The sequence below is a fragment of the Natator depressus genome, chromosome 2, assembly GCF_965152275.1.
Source record: "Natator depressus isolate rNatDep1 chromosome 2, rNatDep2.hap1, whole genome shotgun sequence".
Taxonomy (NCBI): domain Eukaryota; kingdom Metazoa; phylum Chordata; order Testudines; family Cheloniidae; genus Natator; species Natator depressus.
This window is the reverse complement of record NC_134235.1, coordinates 201,027,265-201,044,120: the sequence shown is the minus strand read 5'-3', so window position 1 is coordinate 201,044,120 and position 16,856 is coordinate 201,027,265. Positions and strand designations below refer to the sequence as shown.

General features: G+C 39.4%; 1 protein-coding gene across 5 annotated transcripts in view; it reads left to right on the top strand.

The window, feature by feature from the left end:
• Positions 1–16,856, top strand: part of CREB5 (cAMP responsive element binding protein 5) — a 348,228-nt gene that overhangs the window by 118,143 nt on the left and 213,229 nt on the right. The window lies entirely within an intron of this gene.

Here is a 16,856-nt window from a genome sequence, read left to right as displayed (position 1 = left end):
TACTTTTAGTTCACTAAGACAAACAAGTTTGTTTACATTTACAGGAAATAATGCTGCTCTCTTCTTATTTACAATGTCACCAGAAAGTGAGAACAGGCATTTGCATGGCACTTTTGTAGCCGGCATCGCAAGGTATTTACGTGCCAGATATGCTAAACATTTGTATGCCCCTTCATGCTTCGGCCACCATTCCAGAGGACGTGCTTCCATGCTGATGACATTCATTAAAAAAATAATGTGTTAATTAAATTTGTGATTGAACTCCGTGGGGTAGAATTATGTCCCCTGCTCTGTTTTACCTGCATTCTGCCATATATTTCATGTTATAGCAGTCTCGGATGATGACCCAGGACATGTTCATTTTAAGAACACTTTCACTGCAGATTTCACAAAACGCAAAAAAGGTACCAATGTGAGATTTCTAAAGATAGCTACAGCAAGATTTAAGAATCTGAAGTGCCTTCCAAAATCTGAGAGGGACGAGATGTGGAGCATGCTTTCAGATGTCTTAAAAGAGCAACACTCTGATGCGGAAACTAGAGAACCCGAACCACCAAAAAAGAAAATCAACCTTCTGCTGGTGGCAACTGACTCAGATGATGAAAATGAACATGCATTGGTCTACATTGCTTTGGATAGTTATCGAGCAGAACCCGTCACCAGCATGGATGCATGTCATTTGGAATGATGGTTGAAGCATGAAGGGACATATGAATCTTTAGCACGTCTGGCATGTAAATATCTTGCGACGCTGGCTGTCACAGTGCCATGAGAACGCCTGTTCTCACTTTCACGACATTGTAAACAAGAAGCAGGCAGCATTATCTCCTGCAAATGTAACCAAACTTGTTTGTCTGAGCAATTGGCTGAACAAGAAGTAGGACTGAGTAGACTTGCAGGCTTTAAAATTTTAGTTTTATTTTTGAATGCAGTTTTTTTAACATAATTCTACATTTGTAGGTTGAGCTTTCATGACAAAGAGATTGCACTACAGTACTTGTGTCAGGTGAACTGAAAAATACTATTTATTTTTTATTTTTTACAGTACAAATACTTGTAATCAGAAATAAATATAAACACTGTATACTGTGTTGTAATTGAAATCAATATATTTGAAAATGTAGAAAACATCCAAAAATATTTAAATAAATGGTATTCTGTTATTGTTTAACAGTGCAATTAATGGTGCGATTAGTCGCGAATAATATTTTTAATTGATTGACAGCCCTAGTTTGATACTAGGTGTCCAATCTAAAAACTTCATTTTCTTTATAAAACTACCTTGAAAATCATGGGCAGATGTTAAAGCCTGCTCCCAACACATCTTGTAGAATGGATATATCTTGGTCCTATCTCTACTGATTTTCATTCCTGCAGTGTGCCTCATTCGCAGTCTCGAGATATCAGATGTTATTTTCCAGGATGCTTTGATATCAATCAGAGGATCTTTCATCTTTTGACTCTGTATTTCAGCTAATATACTGATAGGGGGTCAGTATCCTTAACTGTTGTCATTCCAATCTGAGTTTCTGATCTTCCCATTTTGGCCAGGTCATCAGCTACCCTCACTCTTGTATACAGCAATGTGTGACGGTAAAGACCATCCCACGCTGGGGTGTTCGAGAGGAAATCTCTAGCTAACAGGTCTCTGGCAACCATATTCCCACCACCCACCATTCTGTCATGTGATTGATTAATATGTGAATGCTGAAGGCTGTGTCGAGAGATGCTGTATTGAGAGACATTTGTCAGCATCTTTGTTCTCTGTGTGAATAAGGCCTGTGACACAACCTTCAAAATACGCCATTCTCCCATCATTGAAGGTGGTTTTGTTTTTTCCTGGTGTGTCCAAGGAGATAATTGCTGCATTTTGGATGTCATCTATTTCCCAAAATCTTGAGCACCCTTGTGGTTTGTCTCTTTTTGTTTAGACTTTCCCTGTGGGGCCTGCTGCATTTATTCAAAGACCGTATCTTGTCAGTTCCATTATCTTCATTTTATCAGTTCTAAATATGGTAAGGATTGTAGTCAGGACTTATCTTGGAGGAATACAGACCAGCCAGTGGTTTCAATATTAGGCAACTGATGGTAAAGTCAGAGATGGTCTATAACTAGAAACATAATTACAAGCAGACCAAAGTTTGGTGGGCCTTTAAAAAAATTAAGATCAAGATCCTGGTGCAGGTTTTGAACACCCCAGTCAGATGTGTTTGGATCTCAGGCTTTGGTTTGGGCCGATATGTGTGTAAAATTTTAGGAAAGTTTGCTCCTTCCTTCCCTCAAAATGAAAGCGTGTACTTACCTTAAACATGAATTGTCCCAGAGAATGTGCCCTTAAATGAACACGAACGGTTACAGAGAGCAACTGAATAAAATTCCTTTGGCTTCAATGGGAGCAGGAGCAGGCCCCAAAGGTTATAGAGAACCATCTTGTAGCAATATTCTGATTTTTATCACAACCACAGATATTTAAGTGTCAAAATATGGCCAAGCCACCTGCAAATGTTTTCAATGGCCAGAGTCCAACAAAAACAGCAAACAGCAATGAAAGTCTGTCTTCAGACCCTGCACTTGGGCACTGCTCCAGCACGAGAGGCTGGGACCCACCTGTGCCCATGCACATTTTGTTTTGTGAGAAGTGGGTGTGTTCACAACAGCTGGGATTCTTGACTGGATGTTGTTTGTCCTCCTTCCTCTCCTCTCCCTCCCACCTCTGCCCCATGCTCTGGCTCTGAAGGCTTGCAAATAAAATGAGATATTGACACAAGCATGGAAAACATCATAGGAGGAGGATAGTTAAGAAAGGCTTACTGAGACTATATGTACACATTGTTTCAGATATTAAATAGATGCTACTACTGAACAGGCACCGAGCCAAATCAATCAGAAGAGGGGAGGAACATGAAGAGTAATAAGTTTTAAAAAAATGCAGGGCATTGGCTAATACCTTACCCATCATATACCCAGTTGAGAACACCCAGTAGTATTATTAGTGCAGCAAGCTGGCAGGCAGGTATAAACATCCCAGTTAGTACTTATGGGGTTAGGCAGTCCTTACCCAAGGGAAAAAAATAACACGGGAGGAACCCTGTGACTAGTAACTACTTGTGCTAAAGAAAATCCGTCGAGGAACACTTCACAGTGAAGCTTGATTAATAGCACGTTGTTTGGCGATTAGCTGCACAGTGTCAAGACAGTAAGGCATACCCAGGGAGGGGAGAAAAATGATAGAAGACCAGCATTCATCAAAGGTATGGAAAGGCAGATAAGCTGAATCAGCACCCTACTCCAGATATGAAACTTGTATTAGAATGTACAAGGGCTGAGTTTGTCATTTTATTATAACTATATTTCATGCAATCCATTCATGATTCTGTAAATCATTCTGTAACAGTGTCTTAACCGAGGAATGGGAAAATAATGGTAAGGCAAGTTACTGGCAACATGATATTCTCTGTGCTTTATCTGTGGACTTCTTTGGCTAGTGTAAAAGAGCTTTTTCCATAGTAGTTAACAGTCCACTTAATAGGTGGCTACAGCCTTCCTGGAAAATGTACGCTTCTTTTTTTGAAACTGAGTGGGAGACATAACTGGAACTCACTGTGTCTGTAGCAGAACCACTGGTACAACTCTGTAGCTGAAATGGAACAAAAAGAGAGGATTTGGTGTTATTATATGCTGAGAACCAATAGTGTGCTTAGCACTTTACTAAACATAGACCTGACCTGTATAGCAATGAGCTTAGAGTCTAAAAGTGACAGACACCACGGTTCATATAATATACACTATTATCAGAGGAACATTTCAAGACAGACATTTTTCATGAAGACAAAGTGGCCGTTTGGCACAACATCAGGGAAAGAAATTGTAGCAATATCTGATAGAATGGAAGAGCGTGAACGGAGAGAGTGGGAGAAGGAACTAAGAGGGTTTTTGGAATATGGATTGGGAGAAGCAGATCCCTGAAGGTGAGGATGAGAAGCTAGCATGTGGCAAGGCGAGAGGAGCCTAATGAAGGGGTTTAAAAAAGGAGCGAAATCATCAGTAGCTGGCAAGGAAAATTGTTTTATCAGCGGTTATGGGTTGCAGAGGGCAAGATGAGAGGCAGGGAGGAAGGGGAGGGATGAGACGTTTTCAAGAGTCAAGCTGAGAGGTGGCCAAGACGTAGCTAAAACCTGTTGGGGAGTCTTGAGGCTCCACAGCCCCTTGAACCATTGGCCCTTGAATAGCTCACTGAGAGATCAATGCTGAGCCATTGACAAAGCAAGAGCTCCTCGTGGTGCGGGTGCCTCTGTGTGCTTGAGACCCCAGGCGCCAAAGGCAGGGGAGCCATTCAAGCCACCCAGCATCCCTCCCACACAGCACCAGTACATCTGCCCCAAGATCCCTCCATGCATTCCACTGTCCCCCACATCTCCACTCACTCTCATGGCTACCCATGTCACCCTTTCCCACCACTCTTCCTACTTCCCTGCTCACCCTCTTTCTCCTGGGGGAGGACAGCTCCATGATGCGGGGCATGGAGAGTTAGTGGCCACGCAGAGGGATATAAGGGTCTAATAGGTTTATGGGGGGCACAGCAGGTTAGGAGACCATCTATGTCGCCATCCATGCCTCCAAGCTTTGGGAGACTGCCTCATCCTTCCCGGCTGCAGTCTTGGTCCAATTACCCTGAGTTGCATGAGATAAGGACTCTCCCCTTTTCTGTCATTAGTTTGTATCACCGTTACTGAGCCGGTCTGAGCTGGAATCCCATCACAACACTATGAGCAGCAGCCACAAGCCTCCATGACACTCAGGTGAAATGATTACAAATGAAGCATTCATAGAAAAAGGTTGTGCCCAATACAATAATTCTAATAAGGAAGTATGGTATCATAGGTGTGTGTGAAATATAGCATGACAAAATATTCTTTCAGGCCTTATCCTCCCCCCCCACCCCACCCCCTGCACTCCTCTGCCCCATAGCTGGTTGGTGCTTGTCAAGATCTGCATAAACACCTAAACGACACATGCTTGAGAACTCCTCCCTCTGTCTCCTACTACTACTTCTCCTGGTTGTTTGCACTGAGAAGGTTCATGAGCTGCTGACTTAAATCCTCTGAGAGCCTTCTGACACTGCTGAGTCAAGAAGAAAAAGAAACACCACCAGTGGCTCAGCCAGTGTACAATAGGGTTAATAACATCTCTCACACATCCCAAACCATATCTCCCTTACCTCCCCAATGTCTGTTTTCTTACTATAAGGTCCCCAGGGAGATTCTGGGCAATAAGGTATATCAAGATGACCTTCAGGGGACTGATTGGAGGATCAGTAGCTATATAATAAATAGCCTGTCAACCAGGAATGGAGACAGCTCTGTACACTTCTTATCTGACTTTTGAAATTAACCCCTGTACGGAAGTGTAAGTGTGTGTGTGTGTGTGTGTGTGTATAATAATGTGGATTAAATTTACTAATGAATACTCTCTCTCATTGAAAATGCCTCTGCTAATTTGGAATGAATCATTAATTTCTCATTTAAAAACTTGGCACCTAAGCTGTTGTGTGGATTTGTGGCGCTGCTTTTTATTATTGTTGTTTTTTCTTACTAGAAGGAAGCTCTTGCCATTTTAGCAGAAATCTCCCTTGTACATTTTTTATCCCTTGAGTTTTTATGTCCTTTTTGTGTGTGTGATAGTGATGCTGTAAGTTTCCCAACTTTCAGCTGCTATTCTTCCTCCTTTTTTCTATACATTGATGCTTTCTGTTTCAGGCTTCTTTGGAATTCCTAGGCTTAGACTCAATCTCTCTGTGGAGAAGGGAGTCTTAGGTTGCCTCTTTAGAAAACTTGTCCTGCTAATCAGCAAAAATGTGATGTTGTTATAGTGTACTGGACCTGTTACCATGTCCAACAAAAAGTATTGCTACTTCATAGGATTGGGTCAATTCTCACATCTCAGTAACAGCTATAATGTAGGGAATACAGATTTACTTAACTCTGACAATCTGTATCTTTTACATACGTTCAGTAGATATGTATACTGTACAAATCTTTTCTAAAGGTGTCCTCAAAATTTATAGTCATAGATTTACACCCTTCTTTGAACTAAAACAGATGTAAAATCACTTTTGGGTGAAAAAGCATCTTGAAGTCACAGTGGGTTTGATACAACAGGTCACGTTTTTCCTAGACCAGGAAAAATCATTAGATTTTTGCACAGCTGAAGTGAACAGCTCTGCTCTTTATCACACAGGCTTCCACTTAACATGCTCTAATGCGTGATCCCAATATGTGATTTATCCGAGTGTCAGCCCCTTTTGATTCGTACCTAATCTGCAGTAAAACTCTATATCAAACAATATAGACCTTTCTTTTTGTCTGCTGGCATATGTCTGCTCTACATTCTGCGGCAAAAGTGAATTAATTTGCAGGTTCCGGAGAGAAAACATGCCTTGAGATGCTTTCTCACCCCATATAATTTCAAAGAAATGATCAAATGTGTGGTGGTGGTGACTTGCTAGTAGAAATGAATGAGTACAAAGCAGAGAAGAGATTTATGTATTCTGAAGAACTCTGATTACTTTCTCGCTACTCAGTAAAAAGTTATAGACTGCTCTGTTTTTCCAAGAGAAGAATCGGATTCGGTATTGATGTAGTGAATAATACTTACTTCTTTCATCAGAAAATCTTAAAGGATTTTGCAAAGGATGTACATTTCATTCAGTAAAGCCTTAATGATTATTTTCTACGTGTATGTGATTGAAAAACAGTGATGATTGCTCAGAGAGAGGGTCTAGGAAAAGGTGGGTCTAGGAACATTTATGGGTCATATTTTACCCTCTGCTCTAGGAATTGGGGGAAGTTCTTTGGCTTGTGTTATAGAAGTGGTCAGACTAGATGATCACAATGATCCTTTCTAGTCTTGGAATCCATGAATAAATAGAACTCCCTGTTAATTTCAATGAAGTGTTCTCCTTAAAAATCAATCACATAGTGTGGCCCAGTATTAAGAAAAGTTTGATATGATATTTATGGATAAGTTAAATATGCACTTTGCAAAGCACTACTTAGTAGGTATGAATTAACATGGATTTATCAAAGATAATTAGATCAGATAAATGTATTTTTTAAAAATGAAGTAACTATTGGTGATAGAGAACAAATAGCTTTATTGTATCTAAGTTTTCAGGAAACTTTTGTCAAAGTTCCACATGAATGGTTATTATTTTAAACTGTCTTAATATAGTACTGGCTATTAGGTAAAACCTGATGGTGAATTTAAATGTGTGCATTCTTGATGGATGGAGGGATGGTGCCTGTCAGAGAAAACCGACTTCAGAAGGGGGCCCGTGTGATTGTTTTTTGAGAACAATCTCCACCCTTAGTCTTAGATCCTGATCCTGCTGTCACAGAATCTTACTCACGTGAACACAATAGAACTCTGCCAGGGCATAAGGTTCCTGATTTATTTTGTAGAAAAACAAAGGGAGAAATCTGTGTGCTGTTACCAACTTTATTTACATATTTAGCAGGGCTTCAACATATTTTCAGTAGACAATTCTCCAACTAAGTTAAGAAGTGGGTTTCCACTTGGCTGTTAGCCATTGGAGAGTTGTGTGTGCTTCCTGGGGAATCTTAGGTTATTTTCTTTTTCTTTCTCTGGTTATTTAACTGCAGTATCCCACATAGCCAATAATATAAATGTGAGGGCTCAAAATAGCCAGCTCACTTCTTTCCCTTAAAATAACTGAGGCGTAGGCTGTATGTCAGGAAAATGCAATTAAGGAACATAAATATATGAAATCAAATTCACTTTCCTAAAAAGTTATGTACATGGTTTTGTTTTTTTTTTCTCTTCCCTGCCTGTGTCTCTGTATTTTCCCTTTCTCTCGTTCCAGCTCCAGTTTTTTTCTGACTAGATAGAAATAATAGAGTTAGCATCAAACAGTGCCATACTTGAAGGTTCTATAGCCTGCTTTGAGTTTCTCACGTCTGTGCAATTATTTGGGCTGATAACTGTGGCCAGCGTTTCTTTTTTCACATTTCCCCAAACGGCTTATGATTTGGAATTTGGAGTTACTGTTGAACCAGATTATTTCATTGAATGATTCTTGTTCTGTAAATTGTTGTGAGCAGCTCATTGAGAATGCTGTAGTTTTTAGAGGACCTGATCTTGCACTCACTGAAGTCAATGGCCACACTTTCCTTGACATCAGAGTGTGCAATCAGGTTTCTGGTGTTACTATTTTTGTTTGTGAATTCATAATTTTCTTTCTGTGAAGATTCTCTAGAGTTCACTTGGAAGTCCCTGTTTCTGTGAACTTTCTGGCTAATAAATTTATTCATTTATAATATGTGCAATAAGGTAGCACAAAAGTGACACAAACACCATCAAACTGTTTGTCAGCAAATATTTTTTGCAATATGCATTAAATTATAATAATTATGTAATTCTGAACTGAATTTTTTTACCTCCCATCAAGATATAATTGGTTCAATTACAGTATACAATATACTGGTTCAGTTGCAATGTACAATATAGTGTCTGAAAGTATTCAGAAATCAATTAAACATGCATTTCTGCACAGAATCTCATGTTAATGAAAGTCATATCAGTGCTGCGGCCCTGGGGAAATAACAAAGCCCACTGAAGATATAGAGCTTTTGGTGAATAATATATGGACATTATTTCCTTTTCATTCAGTGCTGATGTTAAACTCAATGGGATTCTCCCTTTGACATGCACACATAACTCCCATAAGGAAAGGAAATGGCATGTTGTATTGATAAGGAAGAGGCTCAGGTTAATATTAAAGGACAATGTTTTTCTTTATGATAAATAAATTCCAGTGGATGTTATAGGTCTTGGACAATCTATAGAATGTTTTAAACATTACAAAGTTGGAAATTTACTGTGTTTTTTTTGTTTCTAACAAATGCAAAGTGTAATCAAGTGCAGTTTCTAAAAGTGGTTTATATTAAAACCGTAGCATGACACTAATTTAGATTCTGGTTAAGTTTGCTAATGGAGGGGAGCTTGATGTTCTCAGTCATGTACCCAGGGCATATTTGATCACAGCACAAAAACACCTCCAGTTTTGGCATGGCTTATAATGATTGGCAGTCTCAGCTGAAGTGAGGTTAGAGATTTGAATGGTATGGTAATATGGAGGTATATCGGCAGAGCTGTGAATTGGAAACTTGCACAATACCTGCATGCACTGGGTCAGGCCTATGTTCTAAATTCCCCATTTTGTATAGTGGAGATACGAACTGTGGGCTTAGTGTCCCTGAAAGAGTTTCCTCTTTGGATATGTTGAACTTCTTCCAAAGATTATTATCGTGAATCACTCAGTGCATTGTTTTGGGAGGTGTTAATGAGCATCAGATGAATGGGTCAAAGATAGCAAGATTCTTTAGGGATTTAAAAATGTTTTTTGTTAAATTAAACAAGCCATTATATTTAAAATATTTATATAAAATTTTAAGAAATGAACCACAGATTTAAATGCATAAAGAATGTGTTCAAAATTGAGCCAATTTCCTATAGAATCTCATTTAATATTCTTGATTTGGGCTCGTTTCATGTAGTTTGTTGGCCTGAGGTTACGGGTACGGGTTTTAAATTCAGCCTGGACTGAACATATGTGGTTTAGAGGTTATTAAAATGAGAGCTAGGTCATACACTACTGAGTCTAAAGAACCTATTGTGGAAAACTTTTGATCTCTTAAAATTTCCTTGTGGCACATTTTATTTTCTTCTTCCCTTTCAACCATGGGTTCCAGGCCCATCTGAAAAAGAGAGATAGAATATCCCTGAGTTCTTAATTGCTATCTGTTGGGGATATTGGTATCAGAAGCAGGATAACATTTCTGCTGCGAAGAAGTAAAGCAGCACACTGCATGCTGGGCAATTGCAAAACCCACTATTGGTGGAAAGTGATGTTAGTGAGTTCTCTTGTCTGTGTCGCAATATATGCTGAAGTGATGCTACGAGGGATTATGAGGTATGAATTCTGGGCTCCATGACAGAGATGAAAATCCATGCTTGTTGCCAGCTTTCCCTTGGGCTCTTTCATAGTTCCATTGTTCCGATATGGAACTTATGACTCAAAGGATTTGTTCAACACTGAGTTAAAATGTAGTAAACAAGGTTCAGCCCAGTGGCCATGAGAAAGTTGGTGTCGGTTTCCAGTCTGGGCTCGCTTTCTGAAGGCCAAGCTAACTGGGGCTAACTCACCCCATTGGTTTCAGAGTAGCAGCTGTGTTAGTCTGTATCCGCAAAAAGAAAAGGAGTACTTATGTCTCACCTTACCTGATCACTCTCGTTACAGTGTGTATGGTAACACCCATTGTTTCATGTTCTCTGTGTATATAAAATCTCCCCGCTGTATTTTCCACTGCATGCATCCGATGAAGTGAGCTGTAGCTCACGAAAGCTTATGCTCAAATAAATTGGTTAGTCTCTAAGGTGCCACAAGTACTCCTGTTCTTTTCACCCCATTGGGTAGATTAAGGAGCACCTCACAGAACAGTTGTTAGAGAATTTTTCACCTGTTCAATATAGCTTGGGTAATAGACAACATTTTTTCAGAGGTCAGATAGAGTTCTCTCATCCGTCAAAGCCATGGGGTCTGTGGCTGCTGGTTTTCCTCAGTTCCAAAATTTAGAGGAAGCACAGAGAGATAAGATCTCACACACTTCTGGTACTGATCATCTCTCGCCAAACAAAAACTTGAAGACCATAAGAACATTTTAATTTCATTTTAGCTTTATAATTTTTAAGTGACTAGTAGTGAGGAGTAAACTTAAACTTTGGAAGTTCTCATAGGGCTTGATACAACAAACTTGATATCAGTGGGAACCCAGCGAGTTCAATGGAAACGTTTGGATGCTTACTGAAGATGTTTTTAAACTACATGGGTACTACGTGAGTTTGAAAACCCACAATAATAGGTTTTCATTTTTAATTCTTGTGCTTCCAGTCTCCTAAACAGTGAGTTTTCTACGGCAGGGACTGTCTTTAATTTGCTATTTCCTTGTACATCTTTGTTTTAGGCCCCCAGATACTTCCTGTAATGCAAATAATACATAAACATATTAATCCCCACCAGAAATGCAGAGAGAACCAAAAATTAGGTGGAAAAAAGACAAGGAAAAAGCTAACAATGTTTTCAAACCTCAAAAAAGTTCATTTCAGATTCAGTTTGAATAATGGGTGAAAATGTGTTTTAGTCAGTTCACCATTCCCTATGACTATATCGGGGAGGTGTGTTTTCAGTCCTCAAAGACAGCATAAATAACCCAAAGCCAACAGGCCTTTACTGCAATGACAAGAGATACTGCATAATACCTATCACTATTGTATTAGTATCTTTTCTGCCTCTGCCATGTTCTGCTTGCATATGATTGCGTATGATCAGGAAAGCACAGATACTCCTGCTATGTTTACAGGCTTCTCTGTTACATGGCTCTGTAGTGGACAGAATGCCAAAAACAAGGTTGCCAAGAATGTTTATTTGTAAACCTTGTGAGTGTAATGGTAGAGCTGTGCAATGGTAGAAGGGGCTGTGTGTATGTGTGTATGTGCACACAGCACGAAATTACTCTGGAGAAACTCACTACTAGTAAGGAATGTTTGATAAGAGAGCCCCAGGACACCGTGGACACTGCTTGCGGGTTTCATGATGAAAGATGTAGAACTTTTGAAAAAGTTTAGAACTTTTATTTTGAAAAGCAAACAGTTTTCTCAGATGTAAAAATTCCTTTTACTGAACTAGATGACTTTCTGTAATATATTTTTCCCACCATTACTCATCATGCATCTGCTTACTTGGACAAAACTTCCGTTAACTGCAGCAGGAACTTTTGCCTAAGTGAGGACTGCAAGATCAAGTCCAAAACTTCTAAGAAATAAATAGCTCTCTTTAATATCTATGAGCCTTTATAAACCATGTACTATTCAAATTTTGATGAGCCCTTTATTTCTAGACAGTTCCAAATTGTGGTTTTAAGGTGATCAATAGTTTTCAGTATCAGATATTAAACTAATTATTTATTGATATCTCCACTGAGTTTTTCTTTCTACAATGGAGGAGTCCCAAAATAACTGTGAGCAACTTGAATATTTTCTCATACTGCTCTTTAAAAATAAGTATTCTCCATTCCAAAAGTCAGAAAGCTAGCAGCCTTAGTCTAAAGCACTTGCAGTTCTTTTACCATTCAAATGATTTTTCAGACCACCAGGAAACTCTGTAAAAAAGATAGCCAAAGAACATCCTGTAACCACGTACAGCCCAGCCATGCTTCTCATGAGCCACTCTGCTCAGAATTGTAGCAGAGGTGTTCTCACATGCAGATGTAGCTCTTCATCATAACTGGGCCACAGTGTAGCAGAGAAGTATGCAAATTCCTTCTTCAATATGCTTTACTTTTTAGTAGTAGGGATACAGACCCAGGACATGAGCAGAAATACTACCGTTTTACCCCAGAAAGGAATGGGGGATAAGAAACTACAACAGAGGAAAAAGAAAAGGAGTACTTGTGGCACCTTAGAGACTAACCAGTTTATTTGAGCATGAGCTTTCGTGAGCTACAGCTCACTTCATCGGATGCATAGCATATTGTGGAAACTGCAGAAGACATTATATACACACAGAGACCATGAAACAAAACTTCCTCCCACCCCACTGTCCTGCTCGTAACAGCTTATCTAAAGTGATCATCAAGGAGGGCCATTTCCAGCACAGTCTCTAAGGTGCCACAAGTACTCCTTTTCTTTTTTCTTTTTACGAATACAGACTAACACGGCTGTTACTCTGAAACCTGTCATTACAACAGAGGAGAAAGGGTGAGCAAATAATGAGTCAGCACCCCTAAGGCAATACGATGTATTGGCTAAAGAGCAGAAACCCAAAAATAGTTGTGATCCAGAATTCCAGTCTTTCATTGCAGATTTCAAGTTTGGCTGCAACTTTTGTCTCCAGTCAGTTCTGTATGAGAATATTGCAACAGAGAACATGCCAATGTGTACTGATACTTGATGCATGATATTTGATCATCTAAAACACTGAGTATGCACACCATACACACAAACTGAGACTGCAGGATTGCACATGAGCAAAGTCTTTTATTACTAGATGGAACACCCGGCTACTTCCAGTTTGATGGGGGCTGTAGCCCTAAAAGGGTCTGATTTTGTAATCTCAAAAGGGACCAGATTAAAGTGCTGTCACCATACGTGGAAAGCCATGTACTGTAACTGAGAGCAAGCAGTTCAGATTGTGCTCTCAGATTCTTTGTATTAGCTTTATCAGATCAGGCCATCGGAGAGCAGATAGATAGGTAAGTCTGAAAGACCTCTGAACCCAATTAAAGTTATACCACAAAGAAATCAAATTCATGTGGTTTGCATTTCAGAAAGTTACATTTGGTGGATTGTACTTACTTTTATTCAGTAACCTAATGCAGACCATGTGAACATTCGAAATGCTTTTAACAGTTAAACCAGCTCAAATAACACAGAACCAGAACAGCAATAAAGAATGAATTAAGACTGATTGCAACTGCATCCAACATTTTTTTCTCTGTCCCGTAAAGATATATTTATGTTTGTTGTAATTGTGTCTTCAGCTTTTAGCAATGCAATAGCTATTCTTTACCTTTTAAATAGATGTTTCAAAGGACTAGTTTAAAATTTGGCCTTAATCTGCAGTATGTTTTTATTTGTGCAGTGTTGCAGGGTAAATCTGGATATACTGCGAAACCAACAGTTTGTATTAGTGGTCAAACACCTGTAAGATGTTGGCATTGAAAATCCTGGGCAAAATAAGAACAAAAATATGTGAGACTGAGAAAATCAGTGTTTGGTTTATAATATATAAATAAATTGCCTGGTGATTTTCTTGTTTCATTTGCCAAGTGCTTTTAGTTCTCTGTCACTCTGTATTCATTTCATATACATAACAAATCAACATCAAACTGGTGCAGGGTTAGTTTGTTTGCTACTTTGTTTCCCCTTTTGCTTGCAAAGAGCAATTGCATAAAGATGTTGAGCCCTTCCCCTATGCAGAATATCACAGGGGGAGTTGTGAATGGCCAGCTAAGTATAATACCTTCTTCTTATGCAGTACATTTCCTTAGTAGATCTCAAAGTTCTCACACCCTTTAATGTATTTACCCTCACAACATCTCTGCGAGGTAGGGAAGTACTCATTTGACAGATAGGGAACTGAGGCACAGAAAAACTAAACAGGCCTTGCCTAGGTTCACACAGGAAGTTTGTGGATGAGCAGGTAGTCAAACCCAGGTCTCCAAAGACCTACAGTAGTGCTGTAACCCCTAGACCACCCTTCCTCTGTGGCTATTCCCACCCCCCTTAGTGCTTCTAACTTTGGAAAAGTGGTATAGTTTACCTCCAAAGGCAATAGGCAGAGCTAGCATTAGGCATAAGCAAACTTAGCAATTGTGTAGGGCCTGGAGCACTTTAAGGGAGCCCCCTATTCACTTTTTATTATGTGTTGTGTGGGTGGGAGAGGAGCCAAAATATTCCTGCTAAGGGCCCTCACTGAGCTAGCACCACCTCTGGGAGGAATACAGGGGCATTCAATGGTTAAGTTTCACATTGTGCTCAATCCTATGCTTTGCACAACAAAAACTCCCAATGGCTTCAGTGAGATTTTTGCCCTATTAAGAGAAGGGCATCAGGCCCACAGATTTTTGTAAAACGTGTATTGTTCTCATAGACTCCATCCTGAAGGAAGAATTTTTGGGAGGAAAAGAAATGAGACTTAGGGGGGCAAATTTCACTCTGTCCCATGGCACAGAGCCAGTTGGAGATCAGTGAATGAGCCAGACTTCCTGACTTCGGCGCACAACTGCAGTCCCGGGTAAGATAGCTATTTCCCTCAGCAGCTGTCTTGGTATGGCTTTGTAATAGCTGTACTCCAGCCACTGCCCCATGTGTGAAGTCTGGAACTCTACCTTCTCTACACCTCCCATGCCTTTGGGGATGATGTTGAGGAGATCTTGCACGTGCACAGAGCCCCTTCCCATTTAGATTCAAGATTGGGCTACTTTTAAATTGTTTCAATTTGATGAGGACTGGTCTCTGCATTTTGAATATGCACTCTGTGTCACTGAGAATTTTGTTTTAACTGCTGCTCTTTTTATGAAACTTGCAAAATAAATGTTCAGACTCCCTTTGCAGACTCTGCCAGAGCACATGCAAATTCAGGTCCTAGAGCTGTGCTGATATTAGTTTCCTTTGGACAAATAATAAAGGGTGGAGGAAAGACTCGTCTTAATTTCAAGTCAGTCAGAAACACAGGAAAACTGATTTTTTTGCCGGCGAAAAAAACCATGCTTCTCAGAGAGAATGACAAACCATGAAACATTAATAAATAGCAAGTAATTTGTAGAGTCCACTGTCCTATAAGCCTTTGCTGAAGATCATGTTCATTCTAACATATGGAACTGAAATGTTAATCTCATTCACTGTAAACTGCATTTACTGTTTTTTTAGCACCTTTACTGAAGGCAAGGTGATGTGATTAACCCTGGATGCTAGACACTGCCACTGACTTGTTGTGTAATCTTGCACGTCACTTAGGCCAAAATTTCAAAAGTACTGACAATATTATCAGCCCCAAAATCCAAAATCATGAGATTGGGCTAAAAATTGGGAGATGTTTTTAAAAATTTGGGATGCTTTTTATTTGCCTCTGGCTCTTTAGGGCACAGTTGGGTCACGTGTTCTAGTTTTTCTCTGCAACCCCTTTTCAATTTATTTTTGAAATGAACGATGAGATTCTTATGTAGTCACATGGCTTGGGAATGGGGGCTTTACGAAAAATACCAAAAATTGCAAGACTCTTATAGTAATGGCGTGATTGAGTGCTCCAGTTTTAGGTGCTTTACGGTGTCAATCTTCAGGGGATCTGATTTTCTGAAGATGGGTGCTCAGTCCTTTTTCTTGAGTGCTGCCATCTATGAAAATCCAACAACATAGTCCTAAAATGTTCTTATTGATAAAGTAGTGAAAAATAACAGGACATCTCCCCCTTACCCTGGCTAAAAGATTTGATTTGGCATTTGTTTTTTAAAGCATGTTGTGGCGACTTTTTGTTTTTTCTGAAAACGCTGTCATTGATGATAATATTCATATGTCTGTATTACACTTTATATCTTCAGAATACTGTCCAAATAATAACTAATTAGTACTCAAAGCTCCCACGTGAATAAATACATATTGTTCCTATTTTACAGATGGGAAAATGAAGAAATGGAGAGCCAGGTTCCTATGTCAATAACTGTGTGGCCTTGGGAAAGTCACTTAATCTCTCTGGACCCAACTCTGATCTCAGTTCCACTGGTTTCTTTGGTTAAAACTAGTGGAACTGAGATCAGAATCGGGCCCACAAAGATTAAATGACTTTCCCAAGGCCACACAGTGAGTCAGTAACAAAATGATGTTAAAACTCCTAACTGTATGCTATAAAGTTCATTTACAGTATAGTTATTCTTGAAATATTGTCTTCTGCCATATATACATACTATTTTCTCATACTATTTCAGTATAGAACATAAAGAGATAATGGGTCAAATTCAACCAACTGAAACCAATGGAAGAACATGTTGGGTTGAATTTGTGTTATTGGCAATTTTACAACCTCAAAAACTCCAAGAAAAAGATAACTTCAGTGATAAAGAACAGTGCACGTTTAAACACTAACAATCTGAAGAATTAGAAGAGTATTCTTTCTCCTCCCCCCACCAAATGATCTAACTTTCAGAGTCTCTCACAGAGATTGAGCGGGAGAGACTATCTGGCTCATGCCTCCATATTTCAGCAGATGTAACCTTGGGAATAAT